This window comes from Ovis canadensis, chromosome 6 (assembly GCF_042477335.2).
Source record: "Ovis canadensis isolate MfBH-ARS-UI-01 breed Bighorn chromosome 6, ARS-UI_OviCan_v2, whole genome shotgun sequence".
Lineage (NCBI taxonomy): Eukaryota > Metazoa > Chordata > Mammalia > Artiodactyla > Bovidae > Ovis > Ovis canadensis.
The window spans coordinates 45804909-45832380 of record NC_091250.1 but is presented as its reverse complement, the minus strand read 5'-3'; the positions used below and the strand labels follow the sequence as shown (position 1 = coordinate 45832380).

The following is a 27472-nucleotide window of genomic DNA, read 5'->3' as shown; positions in this document are numbered from 1 at the left end:
TAGACAAAGCTTAAATCAAACAGATTTGAGGGACACAGAGAGAATAGTAACATATTTTCATGTTGTCTGACCTGGCCAATTGAATGGACTCTGGGTAAGGTTTATCAAGATAGAAAATATAGGAAGGGCCCACTTTAGAGACCCATTTTAATGGGTCCTTAACATTTCCATATGTAAGTATATTCATCTCAGACTTAAAAATTACACTTATCATCTTTTCTACTCTGTACCTGCCACTCTGTGTCCCTCTTGAAAACTGTTTAAATGCTTTCCAGTGGATGTCATTCACTGCTGTGTTTTCTATTTCTGCTGGCACGGTGCCTTGCTTGCCCCGAAGTGATGCTCTGTCCGTTTTGGAGAAGCTTACATCCTCAGTTACCTGCTATATCGTAAACATTCTCTAACAACTCCATCATTGGGATGATCTTGATGCTTTTTCTGTTTGTTTTTAGTGTCTTGGTGTCCTTTGCTCTCAGAATCATTCCAGTTCATTAAAAAAATCCCAAAACTACCTAACTTCAAAGAGAATGGAGTTAGGATTCTCTTTCTTAGCAATTACTTGATCCATTCGAAGATTTATTTAGCTACTCCCTTAGAACAGTCATTCAAACTCCAGGGAATTGGAATAATCTTTGCAACCAAGAGTTCCATAACCCTTTAATCCAGAACAATGATGTATCTTCATTTTATGTCTTGTAATAAGGAAACCATTCAAATTGTTTAGTAATAGCTAAGGAAGATTTGTTTCAGGCTGAGTGTTGGTGTCCATATAGGTTAAAGATATGTCAGTTTTATAACAGTTATGTATAGATTTATATAAAGACATGACTATAACACATGGTAGAGGCATATATTTAGTTTCTCATTGTGGATCTATGCTTTCTATCATTTAGGAATTGTATTGGATATAATTAGTGGGAACTGGAAATGATAGTAGAAAAATAAAAGGTTATTTCTCTTTCACCTAAAGAAGTCCAGAGGCAGGCAGCCCAGATAGATTGTGGCAGTTCCATAGACATCAGGGATCCATCTTTTTCTAGTTTCCTATTCTACCAACCTAGCACATGGCTTCCATCTCCAAAAAAATATTTTTTGGTCCTTAGTGGCTATTATCATTCCTGCTGTCATGTCTAATTTCTAGGTCACTGGAAAGAGGCAGAAGGGACAGATCTTATGAACAAATAATTTGGTCAAGTACCTTTTTGTGAGCAGCAGTTCAAGATTCTCAACTCTGGTTAAATTTCATGACAAACTTTGAATCAAAGGATTACATCACAGTCTTCTAGCTGAGTATGTTGCTACCCTCAAAAGCCAGGATTCTGTTGCCAGGGATGAAGAAAAGAATGGTTAATGGGTGATGACTAGCCTATTTTTGTCTCATGAATTCAACTGAAGATATCAACGAAAGTAGAAAAATGAATATTGCTCTTTGGTTATAAATTTTACATACAATTGCCTCATCTTGAAATGTCCCTGATAGATACCTTTCAAATTCGTTAACCCCATTGAAAAAGGAAAAAGATAATCCTATCTTATTCTTAACACATTAAGTCAAAATGCATGGCTTCATGAAGAAATTTGAATATTTCCATGAATATTTTAGACTGAGGTTTAGTCTAATTGAGGAACTAAGGAATCAACTGAAAAAGTTCTGTGTGTGTGTGTTAGTCACTCAGTCCTGTCCAACTCTTTGCAATCCCATGGGCTGTGGCCTGGCAGGCTGTAGCCTCCTCCAGGCTTGCATGGAATTCTCCAGGCAAGAATACTGGAATGGGTAGCCATTCCCTTCTCTAGGGAATCTTCCCAGGGGTCAAACCCGAGTGTCCTGCATTGCAGTAGATTCTTTCCCGTCTGAGCCACCAGGGAAGTCTATGGATGTACACATATATCCAGAACCTTTAGATCTGTTCTAGGAACTGTATATGTTTTTAGGCAGAAGGAGAAAGTTAGGCATTTATTTGTTCAAGATCACAAGTGAATACATTGTTGATTATTTCAGTCATTTACAGTGCTATTAATACAAGAGAAATTGAATCTTTATATATTTCATTTATTTTTAATCTTAAGCATAAACACTAACCCAGCCTGTAGATTCTCTGGTATGATTGTACCTATGCTGCTTCTAATGAATATTGATTTGAATTAACATTACATAGGACAGTTATTTTTAGTGCTTTACCAGCTGTGTAAATATCCTTATTGCATAAACAGACTAAAATTAATCACAGAATTTACTGTACTAGCAGTATTTACAACTTCATTGTGAACTGTGTTTTAAACATCTGTCCTTCATTAACTATATCTTAAACATAGACTTTTATAATGCTGGTCAAATTAAAAGTATTTGTACAAAGACAATACTACTTAGTACAAAGACATTACTACAATACAAATACTAAAAGTATTTGTACAAAGACAATAATACAATAGTACTTGGAGGAAAGAACAAAATTTCTGAGAAAAGAGTATCTTAATAATTAGCAAAGTTTGGGTAAGTGATGCTGTCTCTCATAAAAATATATAGGAACCTATCAGAAATAAGAAAGAAAGCATTTTTAAAAGAGCTCTCAGAAGGCTAAACTTTATAATACTGACAATTTGAAATCAGTTTTCTAAATAGGATATTTATATTGTTATTTTTAAAAGTGTTTGTCTTATGTGTTGCAACTTTTTCATTGAATAACTGGTTATTGAATTGAAGAAATATTGTGTGGTCTTTAAGGTGAATTAGGATATACAAAATAGAGAAAGAGATTCAATAAATCTGACTTTCAACAGTTATTTTTCCCCTCCAACAATAACTCTATGTCTATCCAATTTGATTATGTAAAAGTCATAGTATTTTATTTTTATAGTTAATTTTCTAGCTTGAACTCTGCATGGCTAGTTCCTCATGTATTTCCTCGAACTGATTTTATTTTGGATACAATGATTTTTATCTGATTTTCCTTTGAGAAAACATGAACATTTGCTTCCTTGGCTGACTTACAGGTACGGGTGAGTACTAAAGGACCCACATGAATGGGCTTCACATAAGAGAGAGCCCACCCCATGCAGAGATGCTGCCCGAGGCCAACTATTTGTGCTCTGGAGAAAGCTGACTTGCCTGAGAAAATAGGTAGTAAGACTACCCTGCTTTTTTGTTTTGTTTATATATATATATATATATATATATATATATATATATATATACACACACACATATATACACACATATATATATACACACACACATATATACACACACACACACACACATATATATATACACACACAGGGTAGTGAACGATGTTCTTAACAATGATTAGAGAAAACTAGATTTGGAACAGTACTACTTATACGTGCTATAGAAGAAAAGAGTAAGGGTAAGGAGGTGATAAATTAGAAAATAGATACTGTGTGATGTCATTAACCTACATTGAAATCTAGATGTATGTTGTACCTCATGCGAAGAGTTGACTCATTGGAAAAGACTCTGATGCTAGGAGGGATTAGGGGCAGGAGGAGAAGGGGACGACCAAGGATGAGATGGCTGGATGGCATCGCTGACTCAATGGATGTGAGTCTGGGTGAACCCCGGGAGTTGGTGATGGACAGGGAGGCCTGGCATGCTGCAATTCATGGGGTCGCAAAGAGTTGGACCCGATTGAGCAACGGAACTGAACTGTACTTGTTATTTTATTTTGTAAAGTTGGCATTTTTATATTATAAAATCATATAGATGATAGTTTTTCTGTGGAAACTGTTACCTTTTATTTCTCTGGGATCTCCTGTAGCATCTGGCATCATGTCAGACACTATAAGCCTAAAAAAAATCTGAGTGCAAATTTGATGAACAGTGATTCCTTCATGCAAGTTTCCCCAGTGGCTCAGTGGTAAAGAATCTGCCTGGAATGCAGGAGACTCAGGAGATTCAGATTCAATCCCTGAGCTGGGAAGATCCCCTGGAGGAGGAAATGGCAACCCACTCCATTATCCTTGCCTGGGAAAGTCCCATGGACAGAGGAGCCTGGTGGGACAATCCGTAGGGTCGCAGAGAGTTGGACACAGCTAAGCATGGCATGGCACAGTTCCTTCATCCAGTGCTTTGAGGATTCTGAGGCTGTGTCTGTGTCAGTAGGAAAAAAATATGGTGTTAAATTAGACCAGGGGCTGTTTTATATATCGCAGTGCCTGGAGCTTATAATGGTGCCTGACAGGCTGTAGGTGCTAAATAAATATTTGTTAGATGAATGAATAAGTGTTTCTGCAATAGTTGAGACAGCAAGAAAGAAAGGCAAAATATTTGACTTTCTGTTACTAAGTTAACTCTAAAGTCTCTTCTAATTCTAAATTCTATGATTAGCATAAACATTTGTTAATTCAGCAAATGTTATATCAGCATCCAAATTCAGAAGCCAGACTATCTTATGGTTGGCAGATTTTTGTAGATTCAAAGCTATTAAGAACAATTAGATTGATAGAAATCATCTTTTCTGGGGTTTGCCTACTGTGATTTAAAAAACTGAAAAAACTCAGCTACATGAACTTGATGAAGCTATTCAAATTTTAATATTATTCTGAACCCCAACTAATATTCAGTTGGTTAATTGAATTACATTCCTCTTCAGTTTATATTGCAGTTTACAAAGTAAAAGCTCATTAATCTGGCTGTGGAACATTTTGGGGGGTGATTGAATACTCTGTTTTATGTAGAGTGAGATTAAACTGACTCATTTATCTGATTTTATAACATCAGCATTTTTAAAGAGACTTTATACATCTCTAAGTATTTTAGACATAAAATGGATTCCTGGAGATTAGGTGATTAGAATTGTAGGATTTTATTACCAGGCTTAATTAGAACTCAGATCTCCTGATTTCAGTACTAATGCCTTTTTGAAATGTCAGTGTTTCCCAGTGACCTTTTCCCTTAAATATAGGTTAAAAAAGATACACTCCACTAATAACAAAATGGTTCAGCATTACACTGAGCATTGTCCAGAAGGACTTTGGGGGAGCAGGGGCTGTGAGGTGATGCTCATTGTCCCAGTGGGAGCCCTGACGCGTGAAGAGAAGGGGCAGCCAGAACTGTGGCTCTCAAAATACGGTCTGTGAATCCCTGAGAACTCTGAGGAACCTTTTAGGGCATTTCTGAATTCAAAACTACTTTAATAATAATACTTAGATGTTATTTGCCTTTTTCACTGTGCTGATATTTGCTCACATGGTTTAAAAGCAATGGTGGGGAAAATGTGGATGTCTCGGCACCAACCAAGGCAGTGGCTGCAGATGTATAATCACCACCGGGTTCCTCACTGCCAATCCCTTGAAGAAAAAAAAGAAAAACATTTAACTTAAAATGTTCTTAATAATAGTAGTAGAAATTATCACGTCATTAAATCCCAACCTTTGAGTGCATGCCTTATGTTCATCTTCTCTGTGATAAAATGAAAGTATGCTTGACCTTCTCCCGCGTAGTGAAGGACGATGCTTTTATTTAAGGAATTGTTGCAGAACTAGTTCCTTTTATTGGATCATCACTGTAACATGAAAGAATGACTGACAAACTGTGACAGTTTAGACTTGGATATTTGGTGGACATTTCCTTGAAAATAATGAACTAAGCTTATCAAGAAAAATAATGGACTGTATTTGTTCTACTGATAAAATCTGAGCTTTCAGGTGAAAATCCAAATAAAAACTCAGATTTTGGAAAACGTTTTCATCACCATGAACTTGAGAGTATATAAATTTTTTAAATCTCTTTTAATGATATTGGTGACAAATAATATTTGTTAATGATATTAACAAATGTGACCTTTCTTTTGTTATTATATAAGGAAATGTGTTAATGTTTCCAAGCTCTGTGTGGATCAGTGTGTGATATTATACAACTATAAATGAATAAACGATCTACTCATAGTGCAAGGGAGTAGAAAGATTTTAATGTAAAAGACTACAATATTTCATTGTTATATTTCAGATTCTACAGTACAACTAAACTTTAAGAAACTACTCTATGCTGAGTTTTGGTGTAGTATTTTGGAAGAAAATCCACAATATAGGAAAAAGCTTTTAAAACATTTCCCCCTTTTAAAGTTTTTTAATCTCTGGGAGACAGACTTGTCTTCATATACTCCAGCCACAACAACTTATCACATAACATATTGAAAGCAGAAGCAAAGTTGAGAATATAACTTCTGTTAAACTGGATACTTCTCACCAAATTACTTTTATTTGAGGAAATGTGGTTATTTTTATGAAAATATTAATGATAATATATAGTAGATATTTTTACTTTAAAATGAATTAAATAAATAAATGTTTTATAAATGCCTCAGTTTTCATTTCTAATACAGTAAATCAAAACCAAAACAAGCATAAACAAAAATAAACAAATTTTTTTCTGGTCCTTATTATTTTTTTGAGAATGTAAAAGAATCCTTTTACAAAGGATTGTAAAAAACTTTACAAACTTTGCTGATGCTTCTCTAGACTCTTTACAAAGATTTACAAACTTTGCTGATGCTTCTCTAGACTCTAGATTGCTGCTGCTGCTAAGTCACTTCAGTCGTGTCCGACTCTGTGTGACCCCATAGACAACAGCCCACCAGGCTCCCCCGTCCCTGGGATTCTCCAGGTAAGAACACTGGAGTGGGTTGCCATTTCCTTCTCCAATGCACGAAAATGAAAAGTGAAAGTGAAGTCGCTCAGTCGTGTCCAACCCTCAGCGACCCCATGGACTGCAGCCTTCCAGGCTCCTCCATCCATGGGATTTTCCAGGCAGGAGTACTGGAGTGGGGTGCCATTGCCTTTTCCGAGACTCTAGATGAGATGATGCTAATTTAATCTAATCTAATCTAGACTGTAGTCTTGCACTATTTTTGAACACATGCAGTTACATACAGATTGTAGGAACAAGAGACAAGAGGAGCATGGAAAGAGAGAGACGAAGGGCTTTATCAAAGTACTTGCAAAGTATTTTCCAGATCTAGTCTTAATTTTTGCAGAGGCTACAGCAAGGGTACAAATGGAAAACTACATACCTTATGTCATGATATTTAAAATTTATAAATTAAACTAACATTCTGTTAAGTAAAATATGTTTATCCTCATGCCCTGAAAAATATACTGTTTAACCAACTATTAGGAAAATATACATAAAGAAATAGATTATGCCAAATAACTGAGTATAGCACAAATTCAAAATAATTGCCTTTCCACAAAGGACTATGGTTTATCTTAGGGAGACCTCATAGCAATGGTCAGACAAGAGAAGGACAGGGAAGAATATTCTCCTTTTTTGCTTTTCCAGCATCTTCTTCCAATCAACTGACAATTCCAGGGAAAAGGCCCACTTTCTCTTGCTTTGTGTGAGAGGAGGCTCTACTCTCCACCCAGGATTCAGCTGCTCATCCATCTTGTGCTCTTTCCTTAACCTCACTGTGTGTGGTAAGTTGCTTCAGTTGTGTCCAGCTCTTTACAACCCTATGGAGTGTAGCCCACAAGGCTCCTCTGTCCTTGGGGGTTCTCCAGACAAGAATACTAGAATGGGTTGCCTTTTCTTACTCCAAGGGATCTTGCCCACCCAGGGATCAAACCTACATCTCTTAGGTCGTCTTCTTTGGCAAGAGGGTTCTTTACTACTAGCACCACCTGGAAAGCCACCTGCCAGTGCAGGAGACCTAAGAGATGCGAGTTTGATCCCTAGGTTGGGAACATCCCCTGGAGGAGGTCATGGCAATCCACTCCAGTATTCTTGCGTGGAGAATCCCATGGACAGAGGAGCCTGGTGGGCTACAGCCTGTAAGGTTGCAAAGAGTCGGTCATGACTGACGCTACTTAGCACAGTATAACCACTGTACAAGACATCAACTAAAACGCCCAAATGAGTCTGCAGAGTTACTCTTCAATCATCAGCAAACCATTCAAGCAGTGCCCCTCTCTGGCAATACTGCTTTTTTAAGATTTTTCCAATGAGACAAATAGAAAGTCCAAGTTTCACTGTAGAGTTCCCAGATTTACTTGAATTTTGTGTTGGACTACTGCTGCCTTGGGAAAGATGATCTGACCCTGGCCAAAACACACAATCCTTGTTCTTCCTCCCACCTTCTTACCACAACATAAGGCACTTATCTTGCATATACGTGGACGTCTCAGCCTTCTTGTCTGAACCCTGTCTCGCAGGTGTGGGTGTGTTCGTGCTGAGTCGTGCCTGACTCTTTGTGACCCCGTGGATTGTAGCTCACCAGGCTCCTCTGACCATGGGAGTCTACAGGCAAGAATAATGGAGTGGGTTGCAATTTCCTTCTCCAGGGGATCTTGCCAGCCCAGGGTTCAAGCACTGTCTCTTGTGTCTTCTGCATTGGTATGCAGATTCTTTACTCCTGGGCCACCTGGGAAGCCCTTGGGCAGTAACTGATTACTCTTGGCCATCCAAAGGCCATATATTGTCACCCTGCTTATTTAATTTAAATGCAGAATACATCATGAGAAATGCTGGACTGGATGAAGCACAAGCTGGAATCAAGATTGCTGGGAAAAATATCAATAACCTTAGATAGGCAGAAGACACCACACTTATGGCAGAAAGTGAAGAACTAAAGAGCCTCTTGATGAAAGTGAGAGAGGAGAGTGAAAAAGTTGGCTTAAATCTCAACAGTCAGAAAAGTAAGATCATGGCATCCAGTCCCATCACTTCATGGCACATAGATGGAGAAACAGTGACAGACTTTATTTTTTGGGCTCCAAAATCACTGCAGATGGTGATTGCAGCCATAAAATTAAAAGATACTTGCTCCTTGGAAGAAAAGTTTTGACCAACCTAGACAGCATGTTAAAAAGTAGAGACATTACTAGCAAAGGTCCATCTAGTCAAAGCTATGCTTCTTCCAGTAGTCATGTATGAATGTGAGAGTTGGACTATAAAGAAAACTGAGCGCCGAAGAATTGATGCTTTTGAAATGTGGTGTTGGAGAAGACTCTTGAGAGTCCTTTAGACTGCAAGGAGATCCAACCAATCTATCCTAAAGGAAATCAGTCCTGAATATCCATTGGAAGAACTGATGCTGAAGCTGAAACTAATACTTTGGCCACCTGATGTGAAGAACCGACTCCTTTGAAAAGACTCTGATGCTGGGAAAGATTGAAGGTGGAGGAAAAGGGGATGACAGAGGATAAGATGGTTGGATGGCATCACTAACTCGATGGACATGAGCTTGAGTAAATTCCGGGAGTTGGTGTTGGACTGGGAGATCTGGCGTGCTGCAGTCCATGGGGTGGCAAAGAGTCAGATCCAACTGAACTGAACTGATCCAAAGGATGTACACTCTGGTTCTTTGGGATGAGAATTCCAGGGTCCTAGTATGAGTCACTTATGTGCATGTATCAGTGTAAGAAAATTTGCATTTTAATTTTGTTGATAATTTGCATTTAGAATACATTTTTATTAAGAAATAATTTTAGGTTTCCAGAATAATAATACTGTCTATAGAGAAGTTATGAATCAAGTTGGGAATTGTATGGATATAAATATATTGTTTTTGGAAAGTATTTTTAAAAAGAGTGAATAGTTAAATTTTAAAGTAACTAATAATAGTTCCCATAAAACCAGTAATGAAGCCATTTATTTACTTAAAAAAATTCCAATCTTAGGCCCCTGAAGTGCTCTTTAGTAGCAGGGGGCAGGTGGGAGGGGTTGCTAGTTGCTACTAAGCATACAGTATCCTAGTTGTTTCTCAGAGTTAATATTAACTACCATAGATTTGTAATTTATAATGTGGAAGTATTTTAGTCACTGGTATTACCTGGATTATTTGGTATTCTGCATCTCTGTGAAATATTGAATGGCCCCTTGTTCATGGAATTATATGAACTTTGGGATTGGCTATTTTGGGAATTATTTTATACAACAGAATTGTCTTCTTAATGATAATGTTTTTCTTAAAAAAATAGTCCAAGATTTTATTTTGACTTGCATAGTTAAATCAACATAGTATGGTTAAGAAATGGGACCTGAACTGGAAGGGTTAATCTTCAAGTTCAGCTTGAGCTGTGTTTACTGATCCTTTTCTGCTTCTTGTTAATTGGCACCTCAGACTCCATACTAATTAATGGGAGAGCAAGGGGCAGGTGGCGCTGTTTTATTTTGATAATCCTTGTCAGCAATGTCTGTGTAATCTTCTTGTTTAATTATAATGAATGTGCATTTGGGGTGCATGAACTTTCAACAGCTTTTCACTGAAAGTTCACTGGACAAGGACAGTTTTGCACTTGTCAGACACTGCTGCAGATTGCGTACAAAGCCAATTGTTTCACCATGCTAGTTCTGAACTCACACAAATGGAAGTCACTAATGGACATACCTTGTGCTTCTTTAAAGCCAGACAAGGATAACTATCCAGAGAAATGAACTAAATCTATGCTTCCTTTGATTGTGCCCCTCTTTTTTGGAGTGAGGGTAAGAAATATGCTTAAATAGGGACATGAATTTTAAGAGTACTTAATAGATGAAAATATTAGAGTAATGTTTTTTCTGGAATGGAGAGCCTAGGCAGGAAGTCAAAATAAATGGAACTGATTTACTTAAGAATTTGCAAGTTTTAGCTGTGAAATGACTAGATAAATGATTCTGTTGGAAAGTAGGTACCTACTAGCAGATGCCTATTTTACTAATTTCCATTTTAAAGAGAATGTTAGGCTTTCAAGTAAGGTAAAGATTTAGGTAAAAATAAATTCACAATAATTTTGAAGTCTGGGGACCAGTCTTAAAATTGTGTTACAAGCAGTGCATTATTTATTTGGGGGAAGTGCGAGAAAATGAAGGAGGAAAAAGTCAAAAAACACCTCCTTGGCTGTTAATACCTTGAAACTTAGTGGAAAGGAAATAACACCCAATTTATAAGAACTCTAATGTAAACAAACAGGAGCTATGATAGGAAATAGCACTAGGGCAAGTTTATAAGACTTAGTCTATGTTCATTTTTTAGATAAAACTTCCTGTACTTCCAGCCATTTTAGTCCAGACCAAAACCAAAATAAACCTTCCTCAAATGGTGAAAGGAAGCATTTAATTGGGTGATATTTTTGGAAAATCAGAAATAGTTACTTCTGCTGTTGGTTCTTTGATAAAAGTTTCTGTTATTGATAAAAATTTAAGTGTTATTTGAGATATTGTAACACTTAAGTTTTGAGTGTTGATAAAAACTTGTGTTATTTGAGTATTGATAAAAAATTTAAGTTTTATTTGAGATAAAAATATAGATTTATATGAACTTGGATGTTAATTATATACTTATAGTTTACAATAATGACATTTCATAATACTACTATTGTGCCTTATCAGATAATATTTACTTGACTTAGTTTAGATTTACAATTAAAATAGAAATCCAAATCTGTGGTTCTCAACCCAGGAGCAGTTTTGGCAGTCTCAAGACATTTCTTATTTTTACCACTGGGAAAGGGTACTACTGGTGTCTAATGAGTAGAAATGATGGATGCTGCTAAAAACTCTCTAAAAGACACAGGACAATTTCCCCATGAAAAAGAATTATGTGTCACCTGAATGTTTATATTACTGGGATTAGAAATCTGCCCTTTTACTCATGAAACACTACACATTTATAATCAATGGATTGTGAAGATTCCGGAGAGTTTATAAAGAGATGCTGTCTTTAAGCCAACAGTTATATTGGGCTTCCCTGGTGGCTCAGTGGCAAAGAATCCGCCTGCCAATGCAGGAGATGCAGGTTCGATCCCTGGGTTGGGAAGATCCGCTGGAGAAGGAAATGGCAACCCACCCTAGTATTCTTGGCCTGGAAAATCCCACGAGTTGAAGGAGCCTGGTGGGCTACTGCCCATTGGGGTTGCGAAAGAGTAGGACATGACTTAGCCACTAAAAAACAACAGCAAATCCACGTATTGGGTTGTATGGGATTGATCGATAAATAACATATTCCTAATTTTTATCACTTTCGCTCTCTTTCAAATTATAATTTTATACTGAAAGAATAAAAAGTAATTCACTATGTGAGAGAATAAACATTAACTACAGTAATGCAAACTAAATGGTTGACTGAAATGTGGTGATCACTTAGCAATATATGCATATATCAAATCCTTATGTTGTACACCTTATACGAATACAATGTTATATGTCAAGTGTGTCTAAATAAAACTAGGGAAGAAAGTTACTCTTGTGGGAAGGTCGAAAGTATAGGAAAGAGCAGTTACAAATTCTCTAGGTTTCATTTCAGTTTTTATTATATATTCAAAATTGAAGACAGTGTAGTGTTAACGTGGCCTAGAAAGAATACAGTGTGATCAGTGTGGTGTGTGCCATGTTGTATGCTGTTCTTTTTGTAAAGCTTGTGTGGTTTCTTTGATCTAAAGTAGCTACATGTTAGAGATTTTTAAGTGGATTTTAACCCAACAACTAGTCAGGCTTCAGTTCATCTGATTTGAAAAACTGATCCTCATCTTTTATTCATATGTAATCTTTCATTAATTATGATTAGTGGATAGAATTTATATCAGGTGTATATTTACTATAAGAACAATAACCTGATTCCAGATTAAACCATTTAAGTTTCATTTGCTCATTATTTTTCTTTCATGATATTAATGCAACTAAATATATCCTCAGCACTATATTTCAGATGCTTTTTTTGGCCTGCTAGTATTCATCATTGGTCTTTTAAAAGTCACTAAATCAGTTCCTACTGACTTTCGTATGTAATAGAGCAGACATGCTATGTAAAATGTTTTAAAATATGTAATATTTTACATATACTATATATAGTGTGTCTGTAAGCAGTAGAGCATAAAAATGTTTCTGAACCTACCATTGTACATAAGAAATTTAGAACTAATATTATGTTAATGCTGTATGAACATTGGTGGAAATAGGGATACTTGTTTGCTTTTGGAACTGGCCTATCTTCAAATATTATTGGTAAAACACATATTTATAGATCTCAGCAGAAAATGAATGTGTACTGAGTGTGTGAGGAGTGGAAAGATTTCTCAACATTATGTATTCATAAAAGATAGCTTTCTAAGTAAATGAGAAGTAACTTGGTTGCAGGACAATTCAGTAATTTATGTATATATATGTATCTTATTCCCTGGGAGAGAAGAAATAGGACAGGCACTGTGGTCAGCAATGTGGTGGAGAGCTTGTTCAATGGCAGGAGGTTTTGTCTACAGAAACACGAAGGCTCACTCAGCTGGGTCACTGCAGTATATTTTATAAGGAAACCTGTGTGTAAAAATAGATGTGAATGAAACTTCTTTTAGGGCACAGGGTCCTATGGTTGTTACAGAGCCACTTTGTTTTAATGGAAAGAAAATGTGAACACTCTCCATTTGGAAGCAAGTCTTAGGGAAGTGGCTTTCAAAAAGTATCTTTTTGTGCACTGTTACTAGTAAGCATCCAAATAGGTGTGTTTTCTAACCACACTGATTAAGTAACTATCTTAATCAGCATTTCTCAAATTCTGGTAGGGTATACTTTTTTAGAATACTAGAAATTATATATAATGATTTGGTACAGTTTTTCTGTGAATTTTGGCAGATAATTCAATATTTGAAACAAAAGATGAAATTGAAGGAAATTGTATTGAAGTTCTAGGTAATCTTTGCTATTTACCCTGTAAAAAAATCACGATACACCAGTCCAGAGTTTTAGTGTTATTGTCTATGACAAGAAAATGTTTTTATTTCTGTGGTGTTTATAAATGCTATATTTACAACTCTCTTTGTAACATCAGTGGAGTTTCTGAAATTTGAGTTTATAAAAAGAATATGGAATTAAGTTAATATATGACTATTACAATATTCAAGTAGTATATACATAAAACTACTACTGCTAATTTAAATCAGTTGAAGTGAAGTGAAGTTGCTCAGTTGTGTCCGACTCTTTGCGACCCCTTGGACTGTAGCCCACCAGGCTCCTCTGTCCGTGGGATTCTCCAGGCAAGAATATTGGAGTGGGTTGCCATTTTTAAAGTTTGTTTTCCTTGTGACAGGACTAACGAGAACAACCCTATTTATTGCAGAAAGGTCTGTGTTATGGATTATCAATAATGTCTTGGAGCTCAGGTTAGATACAGTGAATGGAAGCTACTCTGTTAGGAGTATCATACTCTGTAGTTAAAAATGAGGAAAACTTTGAATGCTTTCTTGACCTCCATAGTGAAAGTCAGAGTCGCTAGTCATGTCTGACTCTTTGCAACCCCGTAAATTCTCCAGGCCAAAATACTACCCTATCTCTTCTCCAGGGGATCTTCCCAACCCAGAAATCGAACCAGGGTCTCCTGCATTGCAGGGATTCTTTACCAGCTGAGCTACCGGGGAAGCCCAAGAACAAGTATATTTTCTTTACCATAAAATTGCCACTAACTTTAGTCTCTTCTGTGAAATTATTTACCATTTCAAATGAAAAGTCCATAGGGCTCAAAATAAATGAAACCTAACACATTTAAACACACATAACCCCCAAACTTTGCTCCATACCTTTCTTTCCTCTCCTTAGAGACTTCTGCCTTCTCCTATATAGCATGCCTGCCAACAAAACTTCTAGTATGGTAAAATGTTTTCAATTTATATGTTCTTTCCAACTCTTATGTCAGAGACTCTTGAAGTTACTTCAGATCTCAAAGCAATGATGGCAAGCCTTCAACACTCACTTCTTTTAAAATAAGTTTATATGCATTTGCGTAATACATTTTCTGGTTCTCTGGCTTTGAAGCCTATGCCACAAATGAAACAGACCTCTCACACAAAATGCATTTTAATATATGCATGCTTATATACATGAATGAGGAAGTATATAATACAAGAAGTCCTCATGTGAAGACTTAAATACTGAGCAATATCTTATAGGTTACACGCTTTCACATATGTTCTGTCATTTGTTCAGTATGACAGTATTGTGAGGAATAAGTTTTTAGCAAGAACTGATGCTAAGAGGGATTAATTGTGGTAGAGATGGAATCTGTGACCCTTAGTCTAATGCCCTTTTTATTAGACCACACTAAAAATTCTATTTTAAAACCAGCAAGATGACACTGCTTATTAATATAACTGTTGAATTAAGAATTGCTGAATCTGTCTGTAATTTAGCCTATGAGGCCAACACTTCTAGCTACTTGAATAATGATTCTAGCAGCTAATATATTAGAGTCTATATTTGCACACTGCCTAGTCTTTGTCCGTTAAAGGAAAATGTAACGTGAATTGATTTATCTGATTTTGCTTTTAGAAAACTCCATTTTCTCTTTGATGAGAGGTGGTTGATCTTGACAATGGAAGGTATTTATTGCATTTCAGATTAAAATTTTATCTGCTAGGTGAGTGCCTCAGCCTTTTAGGGGTTCCCCACTCTAGGATTCTACTGACTGTCTTCTCCTTCCAAGATCAACGCTGTTGCAAACTTAAGAAGCCTCACGGTCTTGGGAGAGGCGTGTCCGGCCCTGGTACTTTCCTCTGTAATCCGCTGCGTCTACCTCTGTAAGGACTGCCCTCCTGTTTACTCAGTCTGTGGTCTAAGCTATTCTAGAACACAGTCCACAAGCGTTCATGGTATCTGTAAATGCAGTATCAGCACAGAGAATGCAACTTACTTCATTCATCCCATGAATGTCAATTGTCTCTCTTGTGTGCCGGGCACAGTTACAGATGCTTTGGATTTTATAGTGACCATGACAAAGTACCTGCTTCCAAGTGCTGATATTTAGAAGGAAACGGCTAATAAATACAAACCAGGGATCGTCAAATCAGACATGGCCTGAAGATGTTAGAAAAGCTGGCGGTTACTTTTCTTAGGATGGCCACAGAACTGAAATCTAAATGATGAGAATAAGGTGAGGGACAAATGAAGAGACCGTGAGATTAAAGGACTATGTTGTGCTCGGGGGCTAAAGAGAACACCAGCATTCAGAGGACATACTGGGCAAAGGGGAAAGTGATAGGAGATGAGGTCAAAGAAGTAGGCAGGGGCTGAAACATGTGGGCCACAGCAGCAAGTATGGTTTTGTTTGTAATTGGAGGTTTTAAGTAGGAAAGTAGCATCTGATTTACACTTTGCAGATGTTTCTTTGGTTGCTGAGTGGAGTACTCCGTCTGAGGCAGGACGTATGGAATCAGTATCCTAAAGAGGAGGCTATTCTATGAGTTTCTGCAGGACTGTAATTTAGTCTAGAATTTTTGCAGTGTAAGTGCTGAAAAGTGGTTCAATTTGGGATATATTTTGGATATAGTACTACCAAGTCGTAATATAATGTATTGGATCTAAGACCTGAGAGAAAGAGAGGAATTAAGGAAGATCTAATGATTTATTAGATCTAATTTATTAAGAAAGATCTAACAATTCCCTAGTGAAGGACAGGGAAGCCTGGCGTGCTGCAGTCCATGGGGTTGCAAAGAGTCGGACGAGACTGAGCGACTGAACCACAAAAATGGTTTGCGAACAGAAAATATCTCTTGTAAAAGGTTAAAATGGTAATAGCTTACCTGGCTGGTTTGCCTTCATTCACTCTTTCATTGCTGTGGAAATGTGAAGTATCTTGATAGAATCAGCACTTTGCACTCAACTTGTTTCCTAGAAGTTGCTGCTTCAGTTGGTTCAAATACACCTATTAGCCAGAAGAAGAGAAAATGGGATACATTTTGGAATGCACTTATCAATTTCGAAATGATTTTCAGAAACATTATTAGGAATCATATTTTGAATATCTGTTGTAGAACTGTGATCAAAGTGTCAGTTCACTAGAATGGTTTTCTGATGACCGTAGTTTTATTTACCAAGAGAGAAGGTAAAGAACATTGGTCATATTTGTGCTATGCGTTTGAAAGACCTGATATGGTAATAATAACCTATTTTAGGATAGCACATATAATCATGAAACATTTGTTTAGGTTTTATCATGACTAGCATAGATTCGTGATTGTATTTTTTGGGTCACAAGCACGCTTGACAGTATGTGAGGGCCCCTTGTATAACCAGTGTGTAACAGTGTATCTTTGCTCATTTTATAGAGCATAACTTCATTATATGCAGGTTGATATTTGTGTCTTCTAATTTATAACATTTTCTTCATACATATTGTCTGTTTGATTTTGTAATCTTAATGAGGAATCAAACCCCAAATGATAATAGAAAAAATAATTCAGTTATTACACAAAGGTATAGACTTCAAAATATCCTTGTAAAGCTGTATTTTTGTAAAGTTACCAGATAACTTTGTGTCCATACTGACTTCATCCACTTTATCATGATTTCTCACTATTTCTTAGTCCAGGTACTTTATATATTATATTCTCACTTTTGTTACTCATTAAAATGAGTATCATTACTCATTTTTTGAAATACTTTTCCTTTAATGTTCATATAATTCTTAGATAACGTTCAAAGTTGTCCCTATAATGTCTATATTATTTTAGATAGAAATAACAATTGCCAGATTACTCTGGATTTCATTTAAAAAATGAGTGAAGTATACTGTAGTTATATATGTATATAGTCTGTGCTTTTAAAAATGAAAGGCAAATTTTTCTTAACTAAATTCTTAAAATTATCCATAGTCCAGGTTATGACTTCTTTCTCTGTGGCCAATTAAAAAAGTTGGACACGACTGAGTGACTGAACTGAACTGAGTACTCTCTAGGGTCAGAAGACCAGTTGGCTTTGTTTGTAAAACAAAATGAAAAGAAATATTTGATTCCAAACTGGGAAGAACCTTTTTCTCATTTAACTTATTTTTTTCTCATGTGTTTCACTTGATTAAAAAAATAATTAAAATTATAAATGCTAATTTATTTGTCAGTTAATCTCTTAGAGTCTGAAATGTTCAACTAGTTATCTGAAGTTATCTGATTAAAAACATGGAAGGGGAAAAACCAGAATTTCTCCATTTCTCATGACCAAATCCTACATGCTTTTCTCTCAGTATGTGGATCTGAGAGGGAAACCCAGCTTGCTTTATTATTCATCTTTCCTTTTGAACTGGATGATAAATGCTGAGCCATCACATCAAGCCTATTCTGAAGATGTCCTGAGTAACAATAAACCCTTTGTAATGAAAATAGCACAGGGTAGCTATTTACGAAGTTAAAAATCCTGAACTTACTTATTATCTGTATTACAATGTACTTTGCACATCATCAGTCTTCTGCTTATTGACTGGGAATATATAAGTTAAAATGGATTATCTTAAATAGAATATAAAGTTTTTCATTTTCAGTCTTATACTTTAACCACCAAACCACTCAAATATTTAAGTTGGTAGATGAGATGCCTGCTTTTATGCACATATATTGCCTGATGTGTTCTATACTTTTTATTAGGGGTGGTAATAATTAATCATCTTTTATCTGTGTGTTACTTTCTACTTGATGATACTTTTTGCTATGTCAAAGATTGTCTTGCAGAAATAACCTGACCACAGTGGAAGAACCCCTAGAGTAAAGGAAAGCACGCTAAGATTCAGATGAATTAACTTAATGAAGATGATGTCTTCAGTGCAGAGGCAACAGGAAGGCAGGACCAGAAGCATTTACCCCAGGAGGTTATATATAGGATGATTGGAGACATTCCTAGAGACAATGAGGCACTGGCATTTATTTAAGAGAGAGGCTATTTCACTTAGAGGGCTCATGCTGGAATTAACTGGTGTCATTTTGAAGGAGGGTTTTGCTAATTGGCATCTCCCAATTGTATATAATGCCAACACCTTTTTGTTTTAATTATTTCCCATAAGCATAACTCAGTAAAGCAAAACTCGTTGCAGGTTTATAAAGATTTAAGAGGAACTGTTGCAATTTAATTGGTTTCCAAAAGCCCTATGTGAACCAAAACAGTTGGTTGGTGTTATTTGTATAATGTTTTGTTGTTTGACGTTGCAAGCATTATGTTCATGTATTGTGGTGATGGCCTGCTGAGTAATTGCAAGGTTCATTATACTACCAAGACTGTCAAGGGGCATTTATGGATATTCATGTGCAGTGAACCCTTGAACTTGAACTGGTCATTCTTCTCTCCCATGTCTGAAATTGTGTTTACTCTAAATGGCAGGAGAAACTTTAATTATGAAACTAGTAAAGAGGAAAAATTACCTAAGTTAAAGTTTAAAGTTATAAAAAGTGATAAATGTATTTAAAAATGTACCTGCAATTTTTCCTTTCTACTATTAAAATGTTACAGTGTTGACACATAATTGCATGTTAATAAATATATATATGTTTACCCACATATACCTCTTGAGTTTTGCTTTTTAAGTTTCTTTGATATTTCAAAAGTTTTTGAATCAATGTGCAATGCTTGGATCATACTTTTAAATTTCATATTGATATTTTCAAATTTTTATTAATATTTGGCCTGTAAATAGAATTTATACAGTATAAATAATGGATTTCTAATTTTTTTAAATTGAAATATATTTTGGGTGCACATTTGCCATGAAGCAGTATGCCTTTAAAATACTTTAAAAAGCTTAGATTTATGAGTTTCTTTGAGAGTACAGATGACATTATTATGGTAGAAGGGATTTCTTTATGAGTGTCCCTCCACTAGACTTTTAAATTCTTGAAAATAGAAGCATTCTATTAATCTATGTATCCTGTCTCCAAGTGCTCAATGCATAGTGCTTGTTCAATGAAATCTTGTGGAACTTAATTGAAGAGAGCTGAGAGAAAAGCAGGAATACAAGAGAAGCAGATACAAGCAGAACATGGAGCGCATGGAGGCTGGTGGCAAGAGACGGAGCTGGAGAGCGAGGCAGGGCAGGTCCTTCTGTTGCAGGTGCTTGGATCAGATCGAGACAATGTTATGGCGCCACTGCAGGATTTTAAGCAGTTAATCACTCTTCACGGTGTTATGGAGGATGGGAATGGGGCAGGAGTAGATCAACTCTCTGATTCACCCCGGCTGGGATATGGTATTTTGGAAGCCTGGGTTGGACAAAGGTTGTTTGCCCACAACCCCCCTTAAAAAAAAAAAAAAAAAAACCTCTGTAAAAAATTAATTTTGGTAAAATACACATGCAATAAAATTTGCTACCTTAATGATTTTTACATGTTACAATTCAGTAGTATTAAATATGTCCACATTATTGGGCAAAGTTGAAACTCAGTCTGCTCAGGCAGTCGTAGCATAATACATTATACTGAGTGACTTAAGCGACCACTGACATATATTTTTCACAGTTCTGGAGTCCTGAAAGTCCAAGATTATGGTGCCAGAACATTCGGTTCCTGGTGACGACCCCCTTCCTGGAGTTAGACTGCTGTCTCCTTATAGAGCAGAGAGAGACAGAGAACACAACAGAGTTAGCTCAGATCCCCTTCCTCCTCTTATAAAGATACTAATCCCATTATGGGGGCCTTACCTTCATGACCTCATTTAAGCTTGATTATCTTCAAAAGGCCCCACCTTCAAATACTGTCACATTGAGGGGTTATGGCTTCATCATATGAATATTATAACAGCATTTATATTTTTGTGACTGGTTTATTTCACTCAGTATAATGTCTTTAAGGTTCATGCATTCTGTAGCATATGCCAGCATTTCCTTCCCTTAAAAGGCTGAATAATACATCATCATGTGAACATTCCATATTTTGTCTATCCGTTCATCTATTGTAGAACTCTTGAGTTGCTATTACCTTTTAGCCCTTGTGTATAATGTTACTATGCACATGGGTGTGTAACTATCCTCTCAAAATTCTGCTTTCAATTCATTTGGATATATATCCAGAAGTAGAATTGTTAGATTATAAAGTAATTCTGTGTATGATGTTTTTAAGAGTTACTCTTTTCCATAGGAGCTGTACCATTTTACATTCCCAACAACAGGGTTTCAGTTTCTTCACATCCTCTCTGATAATTATTTTGTTTTTGTTGATAATAGCTATCCTGTTGGGTATGAGATGATATCTCACTGTGATTTTAATTTACATTTCCCTAGTGATTAGTGATGTTGAGCACCTTTTTATGTGTTCGCTGCCATTTATATATCTTCTTTGAAGAAATGTCTATGTAAATTCTTTTCCCATTTTTAAAATTGGGTTGTATTTTGTTTTTGTTGTTGCTGCTGCTGCTAAGTTGCTTCAGTCGTGTCTGACTCTCTGCGACCCCATAGACGGCAGCCCACCAAGCTCCGCCATCCCTGGGAATCTCTAGGCAAGAACACTGGAGTGGGTTGCCATTTCCTTCTCCAATGCGTGAAAATAAAAAGTGACAGTGAAGTTGCTCAGATGTGTCCAACTCGTAGCAGCCCCATGGACTGCAGCCCACCAGGCTCCTCCGTCCATGGGATTTTCTAGGCAAGAGTACTGGAGAGGCTTGCCATTTCCTTCTTTGTTGTTGTTGAGTTCTAGGCATTCTTACATATTCTGAATAATACCCCTTTATCAGATATATGATTTACATGATTTCTTCCATTCCATAGGTTGCTTTTTCATGCTATATTCGGTTGCTTTTTCATGCTATTGATTGTATTCTTTGATGCACAGAGGTTTTAAGTTTTATGTTTACTTTATCTATTTTTTAAAACTGCCTATGCTTTTGAAATCATATCCAAAGAATCATTGCCCAATGAAGTAACGTGAAACGTTTCCCATATGTTTTCCTTTAAGAGTCTTATAATTTTAGTTCCTATGATTAGTTCTCTGATCCATTTAGAGTTCATTTTTGTATATTGTATAAGGTAGGGATTCATCTTTACTTTTTACATGTGGATATTCATATTTTCCCAAAACCGCTTGTTTAAGACTGTCCTTTCCTTACTGAATGGTCTTGGCAGTCTTGTTGATGCTCCCTGTTGGAGCAAAGGAAGAAAAGGGCCTTTGGTGCATGGAAATGAGAGAAGGACTTAAGAGACAGAATCTTGGAGAGACACCAGAAACTTCCTCAATAAGAATCTTGGAGGCAGTTTCAGGAAAATGATGGTGGAACCTTGTCAGATCAAAAGCACAAAAGGGAAGATTTAGAGCAACTTCCAGAGCCAGAAAGAGTGAGAAAATAATGTTTTGTTTTTGAAAAATATGTGAAGTAAACAAGGAGGGAAGTGGGAAAAGCGTAGGAAAAGATGAATGATAGGCAGTCCACCTGAAGGAAATATAAAGTGTCCTATGGAAGACAGTAGGCATAAATAGTTATAATGAAGGATGCGGTAATAAGATATGTGTCATAGACATGATACCTGTCAAGTACTATGGAAGTTTGGAAAAGGAAACAATTATTTCTACCAAGGGAATCAGTTGGGTCTTCCTGGATATCTTGCTCAAAATTTCAGGTTGAAAGCAACAGAAACCAACTATGATTAATTTACATGGAAAACAAAGCAAATAAGAGGATATTTGCTAGTTCATAGATTATCCAGGAAGAAATCTGGATTCATCTAGGAGGTGATATAATTCCAACTGAGCTATTTCAAATCCTAAAAGGTGATGCTGTGAAAGTATTGCACTCAGTATGCCAGCAAATTTGGAAAACTCAACAGTGGCCACAAGATTTGAAAAGGCCAATTTTCATTCCAGTATCAAGGAAGGGCAGTGCCATAGAATGTTCAAACTACCACACAATTGCAGTCATTTCACATGCTAACCAAGGTAATGCTCAAAATCCTTCAAGCTAGAGTTCATACTAATAGTATATGAACTGAGAACTTCACATATGAACAAGCTGGATTTAGAAAAAGCAGAAGAACCAGAGATCAAATTGTCAACATTCGTTGGATGGTGGAAAAAAGCAAGGAAATTCCACAAAAACATCTAGTTTTGCTTCGTTGACTATGCTTAAGCCTTTGACTGTATGGATCATGACAGACTGGAAAATTCTTCAGGAGATGGGAATACCAGACCACCTTACCTGCCTCCTGGGAAATCTGGACACAGATCAAGAAGTAGCCATTAGAACTGGACATGGAACAACAGGCTGGTTCAAAATTGGGAAATGCGTATATCAAGGCTGTATATTGTCACCCTGCTTATTTAACTTCTCTGTAGAGTACATCATGTGAAATGCTGGGCTGGATGAAGCTCAAGCTGGAATCAAGATTGCCAGGAGAAATGTCAGTAACTTCAAATATGAAAATTACACCACCCTAATGGCAGAAAGTGAAGGGAACTGAAGATCCTCTTGACAGGGTTGAAAGAGAAGAGTGAAAAAGCTGACTTAAAACTCAACATTCAAAAAATTAAGATCATGGCATCCGATCCAATCACTTCATGGCAAATAGGTGGGGAAAAATTGGAAGCAGTGACAGACTGTTTTCTTGGGCTCCAAAATCACTGCAGAGGGTGACTGCAGCCGTGAAATTAAAAGATGCTTGCTCCTTGCAAGAAAAGCTATAACAAAACTAGACATTGCATTAAAAAGCAGAGACATCACTTTGCTGACAAAGGTCTGTCTAGTCAAATATATGATTTTTCTAGTAGTCATGTGTGGATGTTAGAGTTGGACCATAAAGAAGACTGAGTGCTGAAGAATTGATGCATTTGAATTGTGGTGCTGGAGAAGACTCTTGAGAATCCCTTGGACTGCAAGGAGATCAAACCAGTCAGTCCTAAAGGAAATCAACCCCGCATATTCATTGGAAGGACTGATGCTGAAGCTGAAATTCCATTACTTTGGCACCTGATGCAAAGACTCAACTCATTGCAAAAGAACCTGATGCTTGAAAAGGTTGTGGGCAGGAGGAGAAGGGGAAGACAGAGAATTAGATGGCTAGATGGCATAACCCATTCAATAGACATGAATTGGAGCAAACTCTGGGAGATGGTGAAGCCTGGTGTGCTGCAGTCCATGGGGTCTCTGAGAGCTGGACAGGACTGAGCAATTGAACAACAACCAGGAAGAAATGAGAACCAAGTTTGGAAGAGACACTACCTAGAACTGTATTTAAAATTGCAGGCCACTATTCATCTTGTAAGAAGGACAGCAGTGTCACCAGTTCAGCATGGGCATTCTCACTTACCTGCTCATATCTTCAATACTAGGTCCAGATGTTACACCTGTACCTGGTGCTGCTGTCTTTGGAAGCGCTGGTCAGAATCTATGCCCTGAGCTCTCTGGTAGCTTTGTGTAAAGTCTGGGAGCGGCACATCTGATTTGGAAGATTTTGGTCCTATAGTCATGTCCTAGCTGCTAGAAAGGCAAAAAAGTGAATCTGTGAAATTTTTTACCTTTTATTTTGGTAGAGTTCTGTCTCAAACAAATGGAAAATGCCCAACACTTAGGAAATGAGAAAGGCTTAAAGCTAGGTGATTGCAAAGCATGGCAACATCCAGAGTTGAGAGAGGTAGAATTTGGAGTGCTGTAGAAGTAATAATAGTATTTAGACTTGCATTTGTAGTTGGAAATAGGAGAGTGGTGGTTCAAAAAAATAGGTTTAGCCTCGTAGTCAAAATGATACTAGCTGAAACCTGGGCTTTACAAAGGAAAACATTTGAGAGAAGAAATCGTTGGGAAAGAATCATGGTTATCTATATTATATGAACATGATTGAAAGAAACTTGGATGAATAGGCCCTCATTATGAAAACCGAACGAAGAGCTTCTAGTTAGACCTTAGTAAATTCTATGTGTTCAATTTACTTTTAAATGAATGAGAATTTTAAGAGGGAAAGTAGAGACAGTGTCACATTGCTGGGGGACAGAAAGGATAAAGACTAAGAATTCACTGGATTTGTTGAGTTTTGAAAGAAGAATTTCAGTAGAATGGTGGTGATAGAATATAAGAGCAAGTAGAGATTTACAGGGAAAAAGGAATTGAAATGGGAGTAAAGTGGCAGTAAGGGTCAGGTGCTTGAGGAAGTGAGAGCTAAGATTTGTCAACGGAAGTACTTGGGGGAAAAAAGATTTATTGAGCACCTACTGCATAGCAAGCATTGTAAGTGCTTGCGAAATCTAAGTGAACAGTGGACAAAGATCTGTGCCCAGGGGGTCCCTACACTCTGCAGGGGTGAGGGGAGCCAAGTAGTTAACAATAAAAATAATGTTTAATTTTATACTGGTTAAAGGTGGTAAGCAGAAAAAACAAGCAAAGCAGAGTAAGAAAAATTAGTTGGATTTGTTCATCTTTGAAAGAAGAATTTCATTAGAATGGTGGGAATACAGGTCTCACAGGGACTAGTTGGGGTTTGGGGATAGGAGTGTTGCAGTGGTTCATGGAGTGTAGGAGAGGCTTCACTGAATTGAGAATGGGACCAAGACTTGAAGAAGGTGATGGAGGGAGCTAAGTAGATATCTAAGGAAAGAGTGTTGTAGGCAGAGGAGTGGGAGACCCAGAGTTCTGAGCTGGAGGATGCTTGATGTGTTTGAGGGACAGGATGAGGAAGGGGAAGAATAGTGGAAGAACCCAATGAGATATTTGGAAGCCACCTTTTTATTTTTTTCATGTTTCAATGCCATTCTCCCAAATCATCCCATCCTCTCCCTCTCCCAGAGTCCAAAGACTGTTCTATACATCTGTGTCTCTTTTGCTGTCTCGCACACAGGGTTATCATTACCATCTTTCTAAATTCCGTATATATGTGTTAGTATACTATATTGATGTTTTTCTTTCTGGCTTACTTCACTCTGTATAATCGGCTCCAGTTTCATCCATCTCATTAGAACTGATTCAAATGTATTCTTTTTAATGGCTGAGTAATTCTCCATTGTGTATATGTACCACAGCTTTCTTATCCATTCATCTGCTGATGGACATCTAGGTTGCCTCCATGTCCTGGCTATTGTAAACAGTGCTGAGATGAACATTGGGGTACACGTGTCTCTTTCAATTCTGGTTTCCTCTGTGTGTATGCCCAGCAGTGGGATTGCTGGGTCATAAGGCAATTCTATTTCCAGTTTTTTAAGGAATCTCCACAATGTTCTCTATCGTGGCTGTACTAGTTTGCATTCCCATCAACAGTGTAAGAGAGTTCCCTTTTCTCCACAGCCTCTCCAGCATTTATTGCTTGTAGACTTTTGGATTGCAGCCATTCTGACTGGTGTGAAATGGTACCTCATTGTGGTTTTGATTTGCATTTCTCTGCCTTTGGAAGGAATGATGCTAAAGCTGAAACTCCAGTACTTTGGCCACCTCATGTGAATAGTTGACTCATTGGAAAAGACTGTGATACTGGGACGGATTGGAGGCAGGAGGAGAATGGGACGACAGAGGATGAGATGGCTGGATGGCATCACTGACTCGATGGACGTGAGTCTGAGTGAACTCTGGGAGTTGGTGATGGACAGGAAGGCCTGGCGTGCTGCGATTCATGGGGTTACAAAGAGTCGGACATGACTGAGCGACTGAACTGAACTGATAATGAGTGATATTGAGCATCTTTTCATGTGTTTGTTAGCCATCTGTATGTCTTCTTTGGAGAAGCCACCTTTTATATGACCTTGTAAACCACCACAAAGACTTCAGAGGGACATCCTAAGCATCTACTCTCACTATGGGGTTAATCTAAATCTTCATATACAATTCAGAAAGACTTCAAACTTGCTTTTCATAGGCTATTTTTATTTTTCACAACTTCCAGAAAGGGATAGTGAAAAACCAATACAGAAAGATAATGTTATATAAGAGATGCAAAGTGAGGCAAGATTCTTTACTGAAGAGACAGAAGGTAAACTGCAATATAGTTTTTTTTTTTTTTTTTTGCCTCAGAGTGAAGTGAACATCTTGTTGTTCAGTTGTCAATTTCTGACTATATACATATAATTTAATGAAAAATTGAACACCCCTTTTAAACAAGTGTTTCTAAAAGAGCAGCTGTTGCTTTTGAACTTCCTCTTTTCCTTTTTTTTTTTTTAACAATTTTTTTAGTGAAGGTGCTAATGAGATATATTGAGGACTCAGAGTAGAAATTATGGTGACTATTTAAATCAAATTGATCGTCTGGATTGGCCTTAAATCATCTGAATAAATTCAGGTTTTACTCATGTCAATTAAGGTTGAATTTGAATGTTTCATTTGGCTTAATCCTCAAGATAACTCTCTGGTTGACTAAATTTTTAAAGTTTTCATCTGGGTATTTTATAGTAACAGACATGACCACTCAGGTTGTTGACTAACTATAATATAATAAGAAATATAGAGCAAAGTGAACAGATAAAGGAATGCCTGTGTAACTAAGGTTTTTGTATTAGACAAGAGTGGTATTAGAATTTCATATATTTTCATTAGACTAGTGGGGATTTTGTATCTGATATGCCACTGATTTTATTTGCTGTCGTGGTCTGTAAAGCTCATCTTTTTTATCTCCATAATTTGAGCATCTTACTTTTGTCACTTCATGTGCATTTAGTATCCTCTGATTTGGCTGTAATGCTTGGGATGGAGCACGGAAGAAAAGGGTTCCACTAAGACTGAAGTCTGGTTTCGCTGTACGGTGATGTACTCTGATTGAATAAGGTCTATGTGTGGGGTTTTTAAAAAATTTATTTATTACAAACTATTTAAAAATTCAAACCGACCCTGAAACTTGTGGAAATT

General features: G+C 36.9%; 1 protein-coding gene across 12 annotated transcripts in view; it reads left to right on the top strand.

The window, feature by feature from the left end:
• The window catches only part of BMPR1B (bone morphogenetic protein receptor type 1B), a 448509-nt gene that overhangs the window by 304228 nt on the left and 116809 nt on the right, over positions 1 to 27472 (top strand). For 2 of the 12 annotated variants that reach the window (XM_069593686.1, XM_069593693.1), the window contains exon 2: positions 6520 to 6622. The exons of 9 other annotated variants lie outside the window; for them this stretch is intronic. The gene's annotated coding sequence lies outside the window, so the exon portion shown is untranslated. Of the gene's footprint in view, positions 1 to 6519; positions 6623 to 7297; positions 7435 to 27472 lie in introns of all 12 variants that reach the window. One more of the 12 variants, XM_069593690.1, reaches the window with a different exon arrangement.